At 39.1% G+C, this 22,520-nt stretch overlaps 1 long non-coding RNA gene and 1 pseudogene across 3 annotated transcripts in view; both read left to right on the forward strand.

Annotated features, from left to right (window-relative positions):
• Nucleotides 1-22,520, forward strand: part of LOC147998095 (uncharacterized) — a 121,543-nt gene that overhangs the window by 91,071 nt on the left and 7,952 nt on the right. For 2 of the 3 annotated variants that reach the window (XR_015647327.1, XR_015647328.1), the window contains exons 7-8: nucleotides 3,933-4,153; nucleotides 18,491-18,526. This is a non-coding gene — a long non-coding RNA (uncharacterized LOC147998095). Of the gene's footprint in view, nucleotides 1-3,932; nucleotides 7,538-18,490; nucleotides 18,527-22,520 lie in introns of those variants that run through there. The other variant, XR_015647326.1, reaches the window with a different exon arrangement.
• LOC103694707 (glutaredoxin-1 pseudogene) lies at nucleotides 18,572-20,446 on the forward strand (annotated as a pseudogene).

A 22,520-nucleotide genomic window follows, 5' to 3' on the forward strand; every position in this document is an offset into this window, starting at 1 on the left:
AATAGCTTGGTGATAGTCAACAGCTCTCTAAATTTGCTTAAGTCCTGTTCAATGAACATGGATGGTGCTGGTAATTTAGCCACGTGTATAAGGCTATTGAAGCTGTGGTTTTGGGTGAGAATGTACAGCTCCTTACTTACTTAAGCCAGTATCATTCCTAACAACAATCAAAGCCATGTGTCCTTATATACAGAATTAGTTACAGTCTCTGCAACAAACATCACAGTGAAAATCCCAGCCATTCAAAATGCAGGATAGAAACGTCATGTTCAGTCTCAATGTCTCTATCTACAAAACATCACTTGATTCAAGGCTGGGGAACATTACAGAAGAGGGGCAAGGAGATTGTAAGAGAATAAAGTTTACTATGAGATGGTGTCTCAAAGTAACACCAGAAATTACACTCATAACGTCTCACTAACACGACTGCCTAAACAACAGCTGATGAAGACAGGGAATGGAGAAGAATGGAAGTTTAGTTTTCTTTCTGTTTCAATTCCTCCTCCTCCTCCTCCTCCTCCTCCTCCTCCTCCTCCTCCTCCTCCTCCTCCTCCTCCTTCTCCTCTTCCTCCTCCTTCTCTTCCATTTTCTTCTTCTTTTTCTTCTTCTCTCCCACTCCCCCTCCCCCTCTCCCTCACCCACCACCACCTCATCCCCCTCCCCCTTCTCTCTCTCTCTCTCTCTCTCTCTCTCTCTCTCTCTCTGAATCTCTCTGTCTCATTGTTGGGTATTTCCTATTTACATTTCCAATGTTATACCCTTCCCAATTTCCAGTCCATAAGCCCCTTAACCCTTCCCCTACCCTTCTATAAGGGAGTTCACATCCCCACCCACGGACTCCCCACCCCTCCCCACATTCCCCTATACTGGGGTCCAAACTTTGTAGAAACAAGTGTTTCTCATTCCATTGTTCCCAGCAAGGCCATCCTTTGCTCCATGCAGTTGGAACCATGGGTCCGTCCATGTACAGTCTTTCTGTTGTGGTTTGGTCCATAGAAGCTCTGGGTGGTTGACATTGTTAGTATTATGGGGTTGAAAATACCTTCAGCTCTTTCAATCCTTTCTCTAATTCCTCCAACTGGGGCCTGATTCTTGGTTCAGTGGTTTGCTGATGCCGTTTGCCTCTGTATTTGACATATTCTGGCTGTGACTCTCAGGAGGGATCAATATCCAGTCATTGTCAGCCTGCACTTCTTAGCTTCATCCATCTTATCTAGTTTTGGTGTCTGTATATGTCTGGGCTACGTGTGGTCCAGGCTCTGGACGGCAGGTCCTTCAGTCTCTGTTATAAAGTTTGCCTCCTTATGCACTTCTATGAGTATTTTGTTCCCCTTTCAAAGAAAGAGTGAAGCATCTGCATTTTGGTCATCCTTCTTGAGTTTCATGTGGTCTGTGTATTGCATGATGGGTAATTCAAGCTTTTTGGATAATATCTACTTATCAATGTATGCATATCAATTGTGTTTTTCTGTGATTGAGTAACCTTACTCAGGATGATATTTTCTAGTTCATTTTATTTGCCTTTGAATTTCATGAAGTCTTTGTTTTGATAGCTGAGTAATATTCTATATTGTAGATGTACCATATTTCTGTATCCATTCCTCTGTTGAAGGGCATCTGGGATCTTTTCATCTTCTGGCTATTATAAATAAGTCTGCTATGAACAGAGTAGAATATATTTCTATGTTGTATGTTGGACCATCTTCTGGGTATATGCCCAAGAGAGGTATAGCTGGGTCCTCAGGTCATGGAATATCCAATTTTCTGAGGAACCTTCAGTCTGATTTTATGAAGAGTTGTACAAGTCTGCAATCCCACCAACAATGGAGGAGTGTTCCTCTTTCTCCACATCCTCGCCAGCATCTGCTGTCACCTGAGATTTATATCTTAGCCATTCTGACTGGTGTGAGGTGGAATCTCATTTGTTCTGATTTGAATTTCCCCGATGACTAAGGATGTTGAAAATTTATTTAGTTGTTTTTTGACCATTTGATAACCTTCAGCTGAGAGTGTTTTGTAACTCACGGTACCCAATATGTAATAGGGTATTTTTGCTTTCTAGAGTCTAACTTCTTAAGTTCTTTGTACATTTTGGATATTACCTACTATCAGATATAGGATTGGTAGAAATCTTTTCCCAATCTGTTGGTTACTGTTTTGTCCAAATGACGGTATCTTTTGCCTTACAGAACCTTGGTGTTTTATGAGGTCCTATTTGTCAATTCTAGATGTTAAAGCATAAGTCATTGGTGTTTTGTTCAGGAAATTTTCTCCAGTGTCCATGTGTTCAAGACTCTTTCCGACCTTTTCTTCTATTTGTTTGAGGGTATCTGGTTTGATGTGTAGGTCCTTGATTCACTTGGACTTTAGCTTAGTACATGGTCATAAAAATGGTATAATTTGCATTCCTCTACATGCCGACTTCCAGTTGAATCAGCACTATTTTTGGAAAAAGCTATGTTTCTTCCTTTGGATGGTTTTATCTCCCTTGCCAAATATCAAATGATAGGTGTGTGGGTTCATTTCTGGGTCTTCAATTCTATTCCACTGGTCTATCCATCTATCTCTGTACCAATACCATGCAGTTTTTATCACTATTGCTCTGTAATACTGCTTGAGTTCACGGGTGATGATTCCCCCAGAACTTCTTTTATAGTTGAGGATAGTTTTAGCTATCCTGACTTTTTCTTATTCCAAATGAATTTTCAAATTGCTCTTTCTATCTCTATTAAAGAAGCGAGTAGAAATTTTGGTGGATATTGCATTGAATGTGTACATTACTTTTGGAAAATGATCATCTTTACTATATTAATCCTGCCAATCCATGAGCATGGAAGCTCTTTCTATCTTCTGAGATCTTCTTCCATTTCTTTCATCAGAGACTTGATCTTCTTGTCATACAAGTCATTCACCTGCTTGGTTAAACTTACACCAAGATATTTCATATTATTTGGTACTATTGTGAAGTGTGTGATTTCATTATTTTCTTTCTCAGCCTGTTTATCCATTGATGAGAGGAAGGCTACTGGTATGTTTTAGTACATTTTATACCCTGACACTTTGCTGAAGTTATTTATCAGGTTAAGTAGTTCTCGGGTGGAACTTCTGGGGTCACTTAAGTATATACTATCATATCATCTGCAAATGGTGATATTTTGATTTCTTACCTTCCAATTTATATCCCTTTGGCCTCCTTTTGTTTTCTGGTTTCTCTGGCTATGACATGGAGTCCTGTTTTGAATAAGTAGGGTGAAAGTTGTGCAGCCTTGTCTAGTCCCTGATTATAGTGAGATTGCTTCAAGCTACTCTCCATTTTGTTTGATGTTATCTAGAGGTTCACTGTATATTTCTTTCAATATGTTTAGAAATGGGCCTTCAATTCATGATCTTTCTACGACTTTTATTCTGAAGTGTAACGTCCACCTCAGTAGGCAACACGGTGGGATTCTTCTTAAGAGCCTTTATTGCAGGACCACCTCTTTGCAGATAAGGTGACCTCGAGAGGCAAAGCGCTCGCCTTATATACACAACAGGCTGTGGCTATACTAATTGTCCTTCAGGGATTGGTGGAGCATGAATCACCCCACTATCACCCCTGCTATTTGTCCTTCATAGATTGGCGGAACATGAATCCCTCATTAGCACATTACTGTCCCGTCCAACTGATGCCAGGTGCAAATTCCACGTTTGCGCCGTATGCAATACAGTTGTTCACCACAGTAGGGCTCTGGATCACCTCATTATCCTAAGGCTGCCCTGGCAAGTGGACAAGACTGTGCATCCTCCATAAGTCATTTACTACCACATGGGCCTGGATGTTGGCGCCATTTTTGTTTTACCATGCTGCTCCCCATTTATCCCCCTTTTATGTTTATTAAATGACTGGTCTAGAACTGGGTGTCATGTCATTCTTTTCATTTCTCCTGTCTTAGGTCGTTCCTGATGATGACTCAGTCTTACCCATCAGTGGGTTCACCTACCACAACTGGGCCTTGTGTCTTAAGTTGGACCGAGCTCGAGGAAAGTTGCCAATCTTTGGATACATTGACTCCACATGACAGTGACATAAATGATCTAGGACGAACTCTTAATCTTTTAAAGAGGCCAACCATGTGTTGGGAGAAGCACCATTGCCAAGGACGATCATAGCCTGGTAAACAACCGCTTTGTGTCTGCCATGTTTTCTTTTTAAACAGCCAATAAGCCATAGAGATACTCCACATCCAAAGAGAAAAATAGCTCCCCAGTCTAACATGCCAGCCCACTTTTTATAAAAGGGAGAAAGCATTGGTAATCCATGAGGTAAAACCTTCAACTGTGATGGGGTCCAACCTAATGCTGTTGAGGACAGCAATATACATCAGCGATTGTCTTGATAGTTGATCTGCTTTCATGGACCAGTTCCCTTTAAGATAATTCGAGATTTCTTTGCTCTGTGGAGAATGCTGAGAAAAGTTATCTTGCAAAGGAGTAATGCATGAACCTCTAAGAGAGGAAATGCAGGACAGCTGTGTCACATGATACATTGCTTCAATTTGTTCTTAACTAAATCTATCCATTGATTGGCTGATAGGAGGCCAGATGCCAAATGGGTACATTGCTCACATTAGAGCTTATACTATATTGAATATTGAAATGTGGCTCTATGCAACCAAACGCAGGTAAGGGAAGAGTTCTTAGCAGTAAAACATAAGGTATGGGACAGAGAAAAGTTAGTGGCAGCATACCATTGATGCATATCTCCATTTGGCACTATACACAGAACATCACACAAACATGAGGTAGAGAAAATGGTTGACAAAACAGTTGAATTGTTATGAACTAGCATGGGTACTGGCCAGGATCTGGTAATAACTCACAAGATGAGTGAATCATCCAGGATTACCATTCCCAGTAATAGTAGGGTTCGTAGTTTCCTCTTTAGGAAGAGAAGAAGGCAATTTTCGAGTCAAGCACTCAGCTACTCAAATTGGATTTTCTTGATTCTGCAGGAAAACACAAACAGCTCCCCTAGATCTTGAAATCACGGGATCTGGGCCACTCCATTTATCAGTTAAGACATCCTTCCACTTTTCTTCTGCATTAGTTATAGGTGTAGTAGCAGCATGGCAATCCGCAGCAGAGCAGCAATGCACATCCAAAATTAAGAGGTTTAGAGTAAAAAGAGCTAAAGAAAGTTGTTCCTTTGTTGTTCAGCTGCTGGAAATTCCCTCTTTTTTTTTTCTTTTTTTGTATAAGCTCTTTTAAGGTACAATGCACTCTTTCCACAATTCCTTGACCCTGGGGATTGTATGGTAATCCTGTAGTATGACCGACCGGCATTCTCTGGCAAAATTCCTGAAAGGACTTTGCAGTGTAGGCAGGTCCATTTTCTGTCTTGAGACTATCAGGCTTTCCCCAGGCCGCCCACGCCTCTAAGCAATGACCAATGGCATTACGAGTCTTTTCACCACTCATCAAAGTAGCGGATATAAGACCAGAACAGGTATCAATAAAAAAATGAGCATATTTTAAATTTCCAAATTGAGATATGTGTGTGACATCCATCTGCCAAAGTTTTAGAAGGATCAGAAAATGAGGGTTAATACCCACATGAAGAGGATGGTGAAATTGAACACAATTCGGGCAACTAACACCACATCATGAGTTGTAGGCCTAGAGATGTTAAACTTTGGTTGAAGAGTAAAGGCAGGAACATGAAACTTTTGCTGAAATTCTCTAGCGAGATCAACCGGAGCAGCATGAAAAATAAACTCTCTATGAGTTCTAGCATCCACTACGGCATTACTATGGGTCATGGGATCAGGAAAATTAGTATGGGCTTGAATATGTTATATGAAATATTTATTTTTTCTGGCCCAAATCAAATCTTGTAATTCTAGAAGAATTTGACATACAGTAATACTCGACCGAATTGGCCCTGCAATTTCAAGTGAGTGCACAGCATTAACTACATAAGCAGACTCAGAAGTTAAATTAAAAGAATCAAGAAATCTATTAAAAATTTCCAATATAATTTTACATTCTGTAATTTGGGGGGTGCCTGGAATGTACTGAATTAATACTGATTATTGAGAATCAACCATATAGGCACCTACACCTGTTTTGTAGCCATCTGTATAAATATCTAATGCTCCAGACAAAGGCTCTATGCAGTTATCTTTGGAAAAATCACTGGATGTTCAATGAAAAATTGTAGCAAAGGATGCTTAGAATAATGATTGTCAAACTCTCCATCAAAACTACAGCGCAATATGGCCCGATGAACTATCAAGGCACACAATGTTTCTATCTGAGCTGTGGTATATGCTATAATAATTTTCTTGGGTAAAATACCAAAATGGTGAATACAAGGTTTAACGCCTAACACAGGAAGCTGTGCAACAGCAGATGGGTAATATTCAAGGGTCTTATCAATCCCATCACTTTACACACCTGTGGACAAAAGGAAGTAGCTTTTGTAGGCTTCACCATGCTTTTATGTTGAGGGTTATATGGAGGTGCTGTTGATATAACCACTTTCTTGCCTAATTGTCTGCCTCATTGTGACTTGCACTAGCATGTGTCCAGTCTGGATCATATCTCTCCCTCTCACACTGACCAGTCTCTTCCTCAAAATCAGTCTCATCATCCCAAAATCCGGTCTCCAAAACACTGAGTCTATCCTTCATGCTACAATGTTTGACTGCCAATTCCTACATATGAACGCATGATGGTGCCGTCTCTAATACCGCAACAAAGAGACATTGCCTTAAAATCTTTTAGAAACCTGGTTTCTAGGATAAAATTTCCATAAAAATATCATCCCAATTTATACCTGTTTCCCTAGATTGGCTCATGCCACATGTCATCTAGAATGACTCCATCCAAATTTACTAGTTTTATGTCAACTTTCTGTTACCAGTGTTACATTTTTCAACCATATCAAATAACTTAAAAGCCAATAGTCCATAACCAAGGCATGTGGAGAATATTTATACATTTAAAACTAATCAGAAAACAAAATTGAAGTTACTACGCATATCTTAGCTGCAAGTGCAAGGCTCCAAGGGCCAATTGAAACTGGTTTTTTAAGAGAAGCACCTTGTCACCTGCTAAATCTCCCTGAGACCAGGAATCCAAGAAGGCACACTCTATACAGTTCTCAAGACAAATGTTTATCTTTTTGCTTGATTCTCCTGATTAAATTTTTCAGTCGGTTTACCTCTATCAAATCTGATCAGTATGGCTCTGTGAGGTTTCCAGAGCCTAATCACATACCTAGCAATAGCCTCAACTTGAGCCACAACAAATGGTGCATTGACCCCATTTTTTATATCTGTCTTCTCTCTGTTCCTTTTATCTCCTTTTCTTTTCTTTTTTTTTCTTTCGAGACCTTTTCTTCTTCCAACGTGCTTTCTTGTTGCTCTGCAAGGACCATCTGACCTGTCGTAATGGATTCCTCACATCGTTTTTTCTCCAAACAGGCAGGGTCTATTTGCCAAAGAGGTTTTGGTCCTGGCTTAAGCTTGCTATCTGTGACTTCTCTATCCAACACAAAGAAAAAAAGAAACAAAATTACAAGCCTTCCACAAAGGATCAATTGGAAACAACATTGCCTTAGTTCCCAAGCCTTTCCCCCTCTATACCAATGCTTTCAATTTCACAAACCTTTCTGCCTCTATATCAAGGCTTTCATCATCTCTGTTTACCTCCAGAGAACTTTATCCATCTTCTCTGCTTACCTCCAGGGAACTTTATTCATATACTCTGCTTAACTCCAGAGAACTTTATCATCCCTTATCCCGGAACTTTCTTTCATCTTCTCTGCTTTCATCCAGAGAACTTTATTGTCCCTTATCTGGACACTTTACCGATGTCACTGTCCTGAAACTGAAAAGTTCTGGATCCACAAGAATATCCTCGGCTCTCCATACAATGCCACCAGTTGTGGCGCCCACCTTGTCCGACAAGGAAGATGCAACACCATCAGATCCTTCTTAACAGTCTTTATTGAAGGACCACCTTATTTTGCTGATATGGGGACCTCAAGTAGCAACAGCGCTAGCCTTATCTACCGAGCAGGCTGAGGCTATGCTGATTGTCCTTCAGGGATTGGCAGAGGAGGAATCACCTCATTAGCATGGTACTCCACCCTCATTAGCATATTAGAAGCCAACTGATGCCAGATGCAAAGCCTTTGCATACGTAGTATCGTTGTTCACCACAGGAGGGCACGCTACATATACCAAAGGCCAACTGTTTGAAAGGACACTGTTCTTTTGCTTAGACCTCATGGCTTTTAGTTTTTTGCCCAGAAGAAAAAGATCCTAAGGAAGAAATGAAAGACAAGCATTGTGTCCTCAGCTCAGAGTAAACTCTTCGATTATTTGGATACCTATAGTGCAGTTTGTGTCTGATAATGGTAATTGGGAGGGAGACTTGTTTCTACGACATCATATCAGTCTCTCCACTAGTATTACTCTGACTCCCATTGCCTGATAGTGACCCTTTAGATTTCTCAGTCAATATGTGTGATTAGCTGTCAGTTTTCTTATTTTTAGCAATATTTTTTTGTGTTTTTAATTTGATTTTTCCATATTTACATTTCAAATATTTTTGCCTTTCCCAGTTTCCAGCCCATATGATCCCTAACCGGTCCCCATACCCTTCTTGTATAATCCCCCTTACGGCCTTTTGACATTACCTTGAATTGGTAATAAAACCTATTTTAGACCAAGGGGATCTACTTCCATTGGTGCACAACAAGGCCATTTTCTGCTACATATGCAATTGGAGCCATAGGTCTATCCATGTACAATCTTTGAATATTCATATAGTACCAGAAAACTCTGGTTCATTGTCATTGTTTTTCTTATTGGATTGCATGCTGCTTCAGCTCATGTAATTATTTTACAAAATCTACAAACAATAGATCGGTTTTCAGTTCACTGCTTTGCCACCACAATTCAATTCTGTATTTGACATGCTCTAGCTGTGTCTCTCAGGAAAGACCTATATCCGTTTCTTCTAATCATGCAATTCTAAGCCTCATCAATCTTATCTAGTTTTGGTGGCTGATATGTCAATTTATATATAACTATACATATATATAAAACTATATATATATAACTATATATATAACTATATATATAAAACTATATATATAACTATATATATAACTATATATGTATATATATACACACATATACATATACATACACATACACATACACACACACACACACACACACACACACACATATATATATATATATATATATATATATATATATATATATATATATATATATATATTTGACCTACAACTATGAGGTTAGAAGGATTTTTAACAAGGATTCTCGGATACAAGGTCAAGAAAGTAGAATCCACAATGACAGTGCCAAATAGACTCTCTCCTGTTCTTATGAACCTAATGAAGCTGAGGTTTCACTGGATCTCAAGTCATTGATCATCCTATACATCCTCCTGAGTCTTATGTTTGGACTGTAGAAAGTATCAAGGTAAAACATCCAAAACCCTCAAGTCACGTACTGGGAATACAGGAAGGTGAATATTAGAGAACTGATATAGAATGGGCCTATGGAAACAAATTCTATAATCCATGCTGTCCTTTACTTTAAAGATGTCATGTAATTTTTGGATAAAATAAGAATTTGGGGGTTTATCATTTGAAGAAGGTACACAATATTTACACTTTTATATTCACTTTATAGCTGTGCCCCCTTTGTTGCCAAAATCATTGCAAAAAATTGAATTGGAAAACAGAATTTTTGAGTACACATTCAGCAATATATATAATGTTCCCTCTCAAGGAATGAAAAAAAAATTAATACAATATTCATTCAATTGAAGGTCTGTAGGGAAAATTCTTTCCTTTGAGAAAGAGAGGAAACCTAGGAAATTGAAGTCTATGGCACAGTAATGGACCTGGGAATAACATTATTATCCAGAAGAATCTCCTCCAATCCATGTTCCTAGATCTTTTCTACCCATGCCAAGCCCCTGACTAACTTTCTCCATTCAGAACATGTAACAACTAATGAAACTAATAGAAGTACTTAGTACATAGTGGTTTTCACTGTGTCACAGGAGACACTCCTGGAAAGAGCACCCTCGAAATTGGTCAATGTAAGGAAAGCTGTTCAGCAGGTAGGCCATGGCAGTTCTCAGTGACATCATCATTAGGCCTTCCTGAAAAATTCTTGTATCCTGGAGAGCCCTAGCTTATTCTGTGATGTCACAAGTGTTGTCGTGACTGCATCTGCCTCCTGCAGAACATGTAGTGTTTAGAAATTGGCCTCTAATTCAGAGTAAATAACCATTTGCGAGGGAGAAGAAAGATGGTAAAGAGATCAGAGATGGAGAGAAGGAAGCTGGCCTTCTATATTTGTATAAAAATGAAGAAATACTTGGTTCATTGGAAAGCTTACTGAGTCCTGGTTAGGGCTTGAGTGGGTTTGCTGAAGAGATGAGGGCCTCCCAGTAATATCTGGACATCCCTGCTTGTTATAGTTCCTGGAATTCAGAGAGTTTATATCATTAATTTTGTTTTTCTAAAAGCCAGGTGTTGAAAAGGGCCCCGTTGTTTTCCTGAGAGCTCATGGCTTTGATTCCTTTTCCCAGAATAAGAAAGAAGGAAAAGACAAGTATTCTGTCCTCATCTCAGTGTAAATTCCTCCATGATTTGGATTCCTATACTGCAGTTTGTATCTGAGACTGATATCTGGGAAAGAAAAGTCCTTCAGATTTGGACTTCATCATCTCAGTCTATCTACCAGTATTTTTCTGACTAAAATTCCCTGACAGGAATTCTTTAGTTTTCTGTCAATAGGTCTGGTTAGCTGCCAATTTTCTTTTTTTTTTATTTCCTTTTTTTATTTTTTCACAAATTTCATAGCTCTTTCAATTGGATATTCCTATATTTACATTTCAAATGTTATTTTCTTTTCCAGTTTTCTGTCAATAACATTCTTAACTGATCCCCTTACCTTTATTATAAAACACCCTTTACTGTGCCAGTATATTTCTATATTTCTATATATTTCTATATTTCAATATATTTCTATATTAACTAGCAGTAAAAACTAGGGAGAACCAAGAGCATCTCCTTCAATTTGGTGCCAAACAAGGCCATTTTCTGCTCATATGCAGTTGGAGCCATAGGTCTATCCATGTACAATCTTTGAGTATTCCTATAGTACCATAAAACTCTGGTTCATTGTCATTGTTTTTCTTATTGGATTAAAAGCTCCTTCAGCTCTTGTAATCCTTTCTCAAAATCTACCAACAAGAGATCTGTTTTCAGTTCACTGGTTTGCCACTAGCATTCACTTCTGTATTTGACATGCTCTAGCTGTGTCTCTCAGGAAAGATCTGTATCCAGTTCCTGGCAGCAATCTCTTCTTAGCTTCAACAATCCTATCTAGTTTTGGTGCCTGATATATCTATATCTATATCTATGTATATCTATATCAACTCTATCTCTATGTATATCTATATCTATATCTATCTCTCTCTCTCTCTCTCTCTATATATATATATATATATATATATATATATATATATATATATATATACACTTTTTGTGGTTCCTACAACTACGAATTTTGATGGAATATTTACATGGATTCTGTGTAACTAGGTCACAAATATAGGATCCACAAATGACAATGCCAAATAGACTCCCTCCTGTTCTTATAACCTATTGAATTTGAGGTTTCACTGGACCTCAAGCCATTCCTCTCGCTGCCCATCACCCAGAAACTGATGTTTGGCCTGAGAAAGAATCATGGTAAAACATCCACAAACCCTAAAGTCTATCCCTGGGAATACAAGAAGGTAGATATTAGAGAACTGATATCTGATAGAACTTCAGAACCACATTCTATAGTCCATGTTTTCTTTTGCTTTACTGATGTCTGGTAATTTATGGATAAAATAAAGATTTGTGAGTTGATCATTTGAAGTAGGTACACAGTATGTCCACTCTTTTATTCACTGTATAGCTGGGCCCTGTTTGTAGCCAAATTAATTGCAAAAAATATATTGGAAAAATTAAATTTTTGAGTGCACATGCAGAAACCTATATAATGTCCCCTGTGAATGAATTTACAATAAAAAATGTAGCACAATATTCAGTCAATTAAAATTCTGTAGGGAAAATACTGGTCCCTGGGAAAAAGAGAAAACCTAGGGAATTGAACTTTATGTCACAGGATTGGACCTGGGAATGAAATTAATTTCCAGAAGAATCTCCTTCCTTCCATATTTCTAGATCTTTTCTACCCATGACAAGCCCCTGACTAACTTTCTTCATTCAGAGCATGTAACCACTAATGAAGCAGAGAGAAGTCTCTAGCTTTAAAGAGATGGAGTACACAAAGGTTTCCCCTGTGTCACAGGAGACACTCCTGGAAAAGGCATTCTCAGATCTGGTCAAAGTATGGAAAGCTGTTCAGCAGGTAGGCCATGGCAGTTCTCAGTAACATCATCATTAGGCCCTCCCTCAAATATCTCCTGTAACCTGGAGGCCCCTTTCTTCTTCTGTGATGACACAAGAGTTGCCGTGCCTGTAACTGCGTCTCAGATTTTCATGCAGTACCTCTAGGGTTTACTTATTGTCCTCTAATTCAAAGTAAACAGCCATTTGGGTGGGAGAATAAAGAGGAAGAAGATATCAGTGATGGGGAAAAGGAAGCTGGCTATCTGTCTTGGTATAACAAAAAAGGAAGAAATATGTGATACTTCGCATAGCTCAGAGAGACCTTAGTAGGATTGAATGGGACCTATGAAGAGATAGCCTTGATCTTCCCCGTCCACATATGGGAATAAGGAGCTTGGAGTCTCTCAGAAACATCGGGACTTCCCTGTTCTTTTAGTTCCTGGAAGTCAGAGAGTTTATATCATTAATTTCTTTATTCCAAAAACCAAATGTTTGGCAGGGCACAATTATTTTCCTGAGAGCTCATGGCTTTTATCATTTTTGCCCTGAAGAAAAAGGAGCTAAGGTGGAAGGGAAAGACAAGTATTGTGTCCTCAGCTCAGTGTAAACTCCTCCTTGCTTTGGATTCCTATACTGCAGTTTGGGTCTGACACTGATACCTGGGAGAGAGAAGTGCTTCTAGTTGAGATTTCATCATCTCAGTCTTTCCACTAGTATTACTCTGGTTACCATTCCCTGACAGGTACCCATTAGATTTCTGTGTCAATACATATGATTCATTGACAGTTTTCTTTTCTTTTATTCTATCATTTGTTTTTTTTTTATTTTTTAGAAATTTTTATTGCTTTTTAATTGGATACTTCTATATTTACATTTCAAATGTAATTTCCTTTCCCAGTTTCCTGTCCAAAAGAGCCCTAACCTGTCCACCTCCCATTTTTCTATAACCCCCCTTATTGCCTCTTGACAGGCCGTTGAAATGGGAATCAAACCTAGGGAATACCAAGGGCCTCTTCTTCCATTGGTGGCCACCAAGGCCATCTTCGGATACATATCCAGTTGGAGCCATTGATCTGTCCATGTGCAGTCTTTTAATATTGGTTTAGTACCAGAAAGGTTTCCTTCTTTGGCATTGTCCTTGTGGGGATTAAAGCCCCATTCAGCTCTTGTAATCCTTACTGAACATTTACCAACAAGAAGTCCATTTTCAGTTCATGGGTTTGCCACTATCATTTACCTCTGTATTTCACATACTCTAGCTGTGTCACTCAGGAAAGGTCTATATCTGGTTCCTGGAAGAATGCACTTCTTAACTTCATCAATTTTATATCATTTTGGTAGCAGATGTATATGTATAATTTTGATGGCTCCTACAGCTAGGTGGTTAGGTGGAATGTTAACATAGATTCTGCCCAACTAGGTCAAGAATGTAGAATTCAGAAATGACAATGTCAAATAGACTCCCTCCTCTATTATGAACATATTGAATTTGAGGTTTGACTGGTAATCATGCCATTCTTCTCCCTGCCTATCCTCCGGTATCTAAGGTTTTTACTTAAGAAAGAATAATGGTAAAACATCCAAAACCCTCAAGTCTGGACATGGGAACACAGGAAGATAGTTAGTGCAGAATTGATATCAAATTGAACTAGAGAACCAAATTCTATAGTCCATGTTGCCTTTGCTTTACTGATATCTGGTAATTTTCAGATAAAATAAGCATTTAGGAGTTCATCATTTGCAGTGAGTACACAGTATTTACACCGTTATGCTCACTCTATAGCTGGGCACACTTTGTTGCCAAAATCATTGGAGAAAATGGAATTGGAAAACAGAATTTTTGAGTACACATTGAGGAATATTTATGAAGTCCCCTGTCAAGGAAAGTACAATAAGAACGTGAAATGCAATATTCATTTAATTAAAGGTCTGTAGGGAAAATACTGGCCTTTGTGATACATAGAAAACCAAGATAATTGAACTCTATGTCGCAGGAATGAACCTGGGTATAAAAATATTATCTAGAGGAATCTCCTACACTAGATGTTCCTAAATCTTTTCTACCCATGCCAAGCCCCTGATTAACTTTCTCCATCCAGAGCGTGTAACCGCTAATAAGCAAAGAGAAGTCTTTAGGTTTAGAGAGATGGAGTATGTAAAGGATTCCACTGTGTCACAGGAGACAAACCTGAAAAGGGCACCCTTAAATCTGATCAATGAAAGGAAAGGTGTTTAACAGGTAAACCATGGCACGTCTCAATGACATAATCATTAGGCCCTCCCTGAAAAATCTATTGTAACCTGGAGAGCCCCAGCTTCTGTGATGTCACAAGTGTTGTCGTGACTGCAACTCCCTCTCAGATATCCCTTCAGTACCTCTAGTGTGTACTAATTGAACTCTAATTCAGAGTAAACAGCCATTTGGGAGGGAGAACAAAGAGGATGAAGTGATCAGAGAAGGGGAGAAGGAAGCTGGCCTTCTTTTTGGAATAAAAAAAGGAACAAATACATGGTCCTTGGGAAAGCTCAGTGAGTCCTTGGTTCAGATTGAGTGGGAATGCTGAAGAGACAGCCTTGATGTGAGCCTTCCATATATGGGTAACAGAAGCTGGAGCCTCCCAAAAACATCTGGACTTCCCTGTTATTATGGTTCTTGGAAGTCAGAGAATTTATATCATTCAATTCTTTATTTCAAAAGCCAAGTGTTGGGAAGGGCACAGTTGTTTTCCTGAGAGTTCATGGCCTTTATTCTTTTTGTCAAAAAGAAAGTGTCCTAAGGAGGAAGGGATGGACAAGTATTGTGTCCTCAGCTCAGAGTAAACTCCTCCATGCTTTGGATATGTATGCTGCTGTCTGTGTCTGACAATGATATCTGGGAGAGAGAACTGCTTCTTGTTGAGGCTTCATCATGTCAGTCTTTCCACTAGTATTACTCTGAATACTACTTTAGATTTCCGAGTCAATAGGTGTGATTAGTTGCCAGTTTTCTTATCGTTCATATCTTTCATTTATTTTTTAGCAAATTTTAGTGGTTTTAAAACTGCATGTTTCTATATTTACACGTAAAATATTATTTTCTTTCTCATTTTCCTTCCCATAAGATTCCTCCCTATTCACTATCACTACTTTGACCACACTTTCTGCCCCTTGACAATCCCTTGAATTAGAAGACAATCCTATGTTGGATCAAGGGCTTCTCCTTCCATTGGTGCCCATAAAAGCCATCCTCTGCCACATATCCATTTAGAGCAATTGGTCTGTCCATGTAAAGTCTTTCAATATTGGTCTAGTATCAGGAAGCGCTGGTTCATTTGCAGTGTTGTTCTTATGGTGTGGAAAGCACCTTCAACTCTTGTCATCCTCTCTCAAAATCATTTAACAAGAGGTCCGTTTTCAGTTCACTGGTTTGCAACTTGCATTCTCTTCTGTATTTGACATGCTCTAGCTGTGTCTCTCAGGAAATATCTATATCCGGTTCCTGGTAGAATGCTCTTCATAGCTTCATCAATCTTATCTAGTTTTGGTGGGTGATGTATATATATATATATATATATATATATATATATATATATATATATATATATATATACTTTTGGTGACTCCTACAGTTATGAAGTTAGGTGGAACTATAACATGGAATCTGCGCAACTAGGTCAAGAAGGTAGAATCCACAAATGGCATTGCAAAATAGACTTGCTCCTGTTCTTATGAACCTATTGAAGTGGAGGTTTCACTGGTCCAGAAGCCATTCTTCTTTCTGCCCATCCTCCTCTATCTTATGTTTGGCCTTAAGAAAGAATCATGGTAAAACATCCTAAACCCTTAAATCTGGGCCTGAGACACTGGAATGTAGATATTGCAGATGATATCAAAAGTGACTAGAGAACAGGATTCTATGCTCCATATGGTCCTTTGCTTTACTGATATCTGGAAATTTTGGTTAAAATAGAATTTTGGAGATCATCATGTGATGTCAGTACACCACATTTACATTGCTATACTCAGTCTATAGCTGTGTGCCTTGTTGTGAAATCATTGCAAAAAATGGAAGAGGAAATCAGAATTTTTGAGTACACATTCAGGAACATTTATAAAATCACCTATCAAGGAATATAAAATAAAAAGTGAAATACAATATTCATTCAACTAAAGGTCTGTAGGGAAAATACTGGCCTTTGGGAGACAGAGAAATTCTAGAAATTGAACTGTATTTCACATTAATGAACCTGGGAATATAATATTATCTTGGAGAATCTCCTACATTCCATCTTCCTAATTCTTTTCTACCCATGCCAAGTCCCTGACCAAATTTCACCATTCAGAGCATGTAACCACTAATGAAGCAAAGATAAGTTTGTAGCTTTAGAGAGATGGAGTTTGTAAAGGATTCCACTGTGTCACAAGAGACATACCACGAAAGGGCACCCTTGTATTTGGTTCATGTAAGGAAATCTGTTTAGCAGGTAGGCTATGGCAGGTCTCAGTGACATCACCATTAGGCACTCCTTGAAAAATCTATTGTAACCTGGAGAGCCCTAGCTTTTACTGTGATGTCACAAGTGTTGTTGTGACTGCATCTCCCTTTCTGATATTCCTTCATGACCTCTAGGGTTCACTAACTGGCCTGTAATTCAGAATAACGACCCTTTGGGGAGTGAGAAGAAAGAGGATGAAGAGATCAGAGACGGGGAGAAGGAAGCTGGTCTTCTGTCTTGATATAAAAAAAGGAAGAAATATGTGGTACTTGGGAAAGCTCAGTGAGTCCTTGGTAGGGGTTGAGTAGGATCACTGAAGAGATAGACTTGATCTGAGCCTTCCACATATGGGAGTCAAGAGCTGCGAGCCTCTCAGAAGCATCTGGACTTCACAGGTCTTATGGATCCTGGAAGTCAGAGATTTTATATCATTCATTTCTTTATTCCAATAGCCAAGTGTTTGGAAGGTCATACATGTTTTCCTGAGAGTTCATGGCATTTATTCTTTTTGTCGATTATAAAAATGTCCTAAGTAAGAAGGGAAAGACAAGAATTGTGTCCTCTGCTAAGAGTAAACTCCTCCATGCTTTGGATACCAATAGTGCAGTTTGTGTCTTACACTAATATCTGGGAGAGAGCAGTTCTTCTAGTAGAGACTTCATCATCTCAGTCTTTCCACTAGTATTTACACTGACTAACACTTTAGATTTCTGAGTTAATTGGTGAGATAAGCTTGCAGTTTTCCTTTCTTTTATTTCTTTCATATTTTTTTTTCTATTTTTTTAGCAAAACTCTCAAAACTCATCCTGGGTGATGATGTAAATTAGACCCATTGGGTGAAATGAATTGAAAAACTCTCCTGGGAATGAAAGTGGTAAGGAAATCACATTGATGTATCATAAATGCAGAGCCAAGAGCAATGTTCAGACTAGTCTGTGGAGATGCTGCCTTCATCAGAGACCACAGATCTTTGGTGGAGAATGATTCAGTATTAAACTGGGAAGGGAAAATGATGATTGATATTGATCTAGTAGGTCTCACAACATTAAAAAGTGTTTCTTCCAGATCAATGAATGATTATTGAAAAGCAAATCCCGGAATGGACTTATGAGACCCACCATCAGCCTGTGAAATAATGTGTGAAAGAGGAATCTGTGTCTCTCCAGGGACAAAATGTTGCTTTCAAACTAACAGTGAAGTGTCCATTATCTGAATGACACATAGATATATACACATTATAGCAGGATAGATACAGAGTTTCTTCAGGTCCATGAATGAGGTATTCAGCAGTAGACCTGGCTCAGCAATAAAGATAATTTTTGCCAACTCTTGAGACCTGAGCTCCTTCACCAGGAGCCCCATGATTGAAGGAAAGAACAAACTTCAGACAACTTGTCTCAGATTTTTATGTAGTTCAGGTTTCTTGGTCTTGGTCCTCAGAAGGAAGGACATCTTGCTTTCCAATTCTTGTTTATCCTATAATCCTTCTCTCTGCTGCACTCATGCAAATAAATTATTGTGCACTTCATTGATTGTTTACTATTGCTATTTTTTTTGGTTCTTTTTTCAGAGCTGGGGACAGAACCCAGGGCCTTGTGCTTCCTAGGTAAGCATTCTACCACTGAGCTAAATCCCCAGACCCTAATATTGCTATTTTAATTCTGTTTCCAAGAACTATAGAAAATAAGAAGGACTGTATCAAAGCATCGTATGAAAATCAGACTAAGGGAATGTGGCCATTGGAAATTTGTAACTGAGCTGAAACTCTTACTAGAGACAAACTGCTGTAAAAGGTCTTCTCAAGGTACCTGGTGTAGTAGTTCATGTTCCCCAACAGATACTAAAGGATGACTCTCTCTATACAGAGTAATCAGACTAGTCACAATGATCACAGACTATGGACCACATAATTTAACAATGGCTGACTATTTGTAAAGTCCTAGAATCCACTAGTTTATTAGTCCAAAAGGCTAGATGTCTCATCAGGACATTAGTATATAGATAAATCTTCAGTATGCAGGTTCTCATCTATGTGAGGGTTTGGTAGCATTCTGAGTGCAAACATGAAAAAGGAAAAGCTTCTTCCTTCCATCTTTTCTATGGGAATTCAAATAGAATGCGTTGTTAAGAATACATCGAGATTGCGATTCTCAAACAGACCAGTGTATTCAACTGAACTTACTTTTCTGGGAAGCTGCACCCTGTCAGCATGGCTCAGGTGTATGTGAACTGCAAGATCCAGTCTGGAAAGGCAGTCCTGTTCATCGATTCCCACCTGTACCTTTTTGCAGAAACATGCATGAAATTCTCAATCAACTCCCTTTCAAAGATGGTGTTCTGGGACGTGTAGACATCACAGCCACTAACAATACCAATGCGATTCAAGATTACTTACACCAGCTCACTGGAGTGAGAACAGTTCCCTGGGTCTTCATAGGTAAAAAAGACTGCATAGGCAGACACAGTGATCTAATCTCCCTCCAACAGAATGGGGAGCTGATGACATGTCTGAAGCAGATTGGAGATCTGCAGTTTTGAAAGGGGTTGCAGTAAAAGCCCGTGCTGAAGCAGACATTCAGTCATGCTGAGGCCAGTTCACCTGAGAGATGATGTGTGTCATGGAGGATGTCAGTATTTTCTTATGATTGGGATTTTCAACAAATTGGTTTTATTCTTATCCTTAAATCTGATGCTGTTTGCATGAAACCATGGGGGAGGGAAGCTTAACAGATCACACAGGATTGATTAGCCATTCTTCATCTGCTGGTATGTCTCTACCTCTAAGCCCATATTTAACAATCCACTGCATCTAAATCTCAAGTGAAGGAATTACTGTTTTTCTACCATGCTGTTCTGCTGAAGTCATTTTGCAGAAGTCCACTTGCTAACAATTATTAAAAAAATGAATACAGTGAAGATGTTTTTTATCTACACACAGGCCCTTCCCACTTCGGCATTTGCAGCTGACATATGGTGTTCTCAAACTTTTCTTTCCATTATCACAGAAGTCCACAATTGTATGAGGATGTTGTTTGAAAAATCAGATGAAGAATTTTAGCATAGTTGTCCCTCACTGTAACAATATTAATGTAGATTGCAGAGGAAATGATGAATTCAACTCTGTTCACAAACTGGTTAATTGCCAAGAAAATCCCAAACAGTTGTGAGTTGATTCTAGTCAGAGTCCCAGAATACTCAAATATGAAATGCAAAATTTCAGAACTCTTCTTCAAAGACTGTCTATGAAAGAAGTTGCTGGCATAACACTGTCCTAAAATATTTATTCCATTCACACTTTTACATTTTGCTTTGATGTCTTGCAATGACGTTTATTAATCATGGAACTGCAGGTCTCTTCACTGGTCTCCAGGGAGAAGGATTCATTCTTAAAAAAGATGTATCTGCAGGTGACTAAAAAAAAAAATAAAGAATAGATCTTGATTAAAGTTCTGGGTTAAAGATATAACATCCTACCACAACCATCACATTAGAAGTAATTTGACGAGACACCGTGGGAGAGAGACCCGACCGCCTGGTCAGGTGGGCACTCCTGAGGCTACAGAGCAGAAGAACCACCAACACTGCCCACCCCTGCCCACATCCCTGGCCCAAGAGGAAACTGTATAAGGCCTCTGGGATCCCGTGGGGGAGGGCCCAGGAGCAGCAGGACCCCTGCCTGAGACACCACCAGAACCTGAAGAAAACAGACCGGATAAACAGTTCTCTGCACCCAAATCCCGTGGGAGGGAGAGCTAAACTTTCAGAGAGGCAGACAAGCCTGGGAAACCAGAAGAGACTGCTCTCTGTACATACATCTCGGACGCCAGAGGAAAACACCAAAGGCCATCTGGAACCCTGGTGCACTGAAGCTCCCGGAAGGGGCGGCACAGGTCTTCCTGGTTGCTGCTGCCGCAGAGAGCCCATGGGCAGCACCCCACGAGCGAACCTGAGCCTCGGGACCACAGGTAAGACCAACTTGTCTGTTGCAAGAAGGCTGCCTGGTGAAATCGGGACACACAGAGGAAGAATTCCTCTAGGACCGGGCACGTCCTGTATTTACCAGAAGTCCCACACCCACGGATCCCGGCCAAATCATATTTGATCATGATGCTGGAGGACTTCAAGAAAGACGTGAAGAACTCCCTTAGGGAAACACAGGAAAACATTAATAAACAAGTAGAAGCCTACAGAGAGGAATCACAAAAATCCCTGAAAGAATCACAGAAACCCCTGAAAGAATTCCAGGAAAACACAATCAAACAGTTGAAGGAATTAAAAATGGAAATAGAAACAATCAAGAAAGAACACATGGAAACAACCCGGGATATAGAAAACCAAAAGAAGAGACAAGGAGCTGTAGATACAAGCTTCACCAACAGAATACAAGAGTTTGAAGAGAGAATCTCAGGAGCAGAAGATTCCATAGAAATCATTGATTCATCTGTCAAAGATAATGTAAAGCGGAAAAAGCTACTGTTCCAAAACATACAGGAAATCCAAGACTCAATGAGAAGATCAAACCTAAGGATAATAGGTATAGAAGAGAGTGAAGACTCCCAGCTCAAAGGACCAGTAAATATCTTCAACAAAATCATAGAAGAAAACTTCCCTAACCTAAAAAAAGAGATACCCATAGACATACAAGAAGCCTACAGAATTCCAAATAAATTGGACCAGAAAAGAAACACCTCCCGTCACATAATTGTCAAAACACCAAACGCACAAAATAAAGAAAGAATATTAAAAGCAGTAAGGGAAAAAGGTCAAGTAACATATAAAGGCAGACCTATCAGAATCACACCAGACTTCTCGCCAGAAAATATGAAGGCCAGAAGATCCTGGACTGGTGTCAGACCGACCCTAAGAGAACACAAATGCCAGCCCAGGTTACTGTATCCTGCAAAACTCTCAATTAACATAGATGGAGAAACCAAGATATTCCATGACAAAACCAAATTTACACAATATCTTTCTACAAATCCAGCACTACAAAGGATACTAAATGGTAAAGCCCAACATAAAGAGGCAAGCGATACCCTAGAAGAAGCAAGAAACTAATCGTCTTGGCAACAAAACAAAGAGAGTGAAAGGACACAAACATAACCTCACATCCAAATATGAATATAACGGGAAGCAATAATCACTATTCCTTAATATCTCTCAATATCAATGGCCTCAACTCCCCAATAAAAAGACATAGATTAACAAACTGGATATGCAACGAGGACCCTGAATTCAGCTGCCTACAGGAAACACACCTCAGAGACAAAGACAGACATTACCTCAGAGTGAAAGGCTGGAAAACAATTTTCCAAGCAATGGTTAGAAGAAGCAAGCTGGAATAGCCATTCTAATATCAAATAAAATCAATTTTCAACTAAAAGTCATCAAAAAAGATAAGGAAGGACACTTCATATTCATCAAAGGAAAATCCACCAAGATGAACTCTCAATCCTAAATATCTATGCCCCAAATACAAGGGCACCTACATACGTAAAAGAAACCTTACTAAAGCTCAAAACACACATTGCACCTCACATAATAATAGTGGGAGATTTCAACACCCCACTCTCATCAATGGACAGATCATGGAAAGAGAA

The sequence above is a fragment of the Rattus norvegicus genome, chromosome Y, assembly GCF_021556685.1.
Source record: "Rattus norvegicus strain SHRSP/BbbUtx chromosome Y, alternate assembly SHRSP_T2T, whole genome shotgun sequence".
NCBI lineage: Eukaryota > Metazoa > Chordata > Mammalia > Rodentia > Muridae > Rattus > Rattus norvegicus.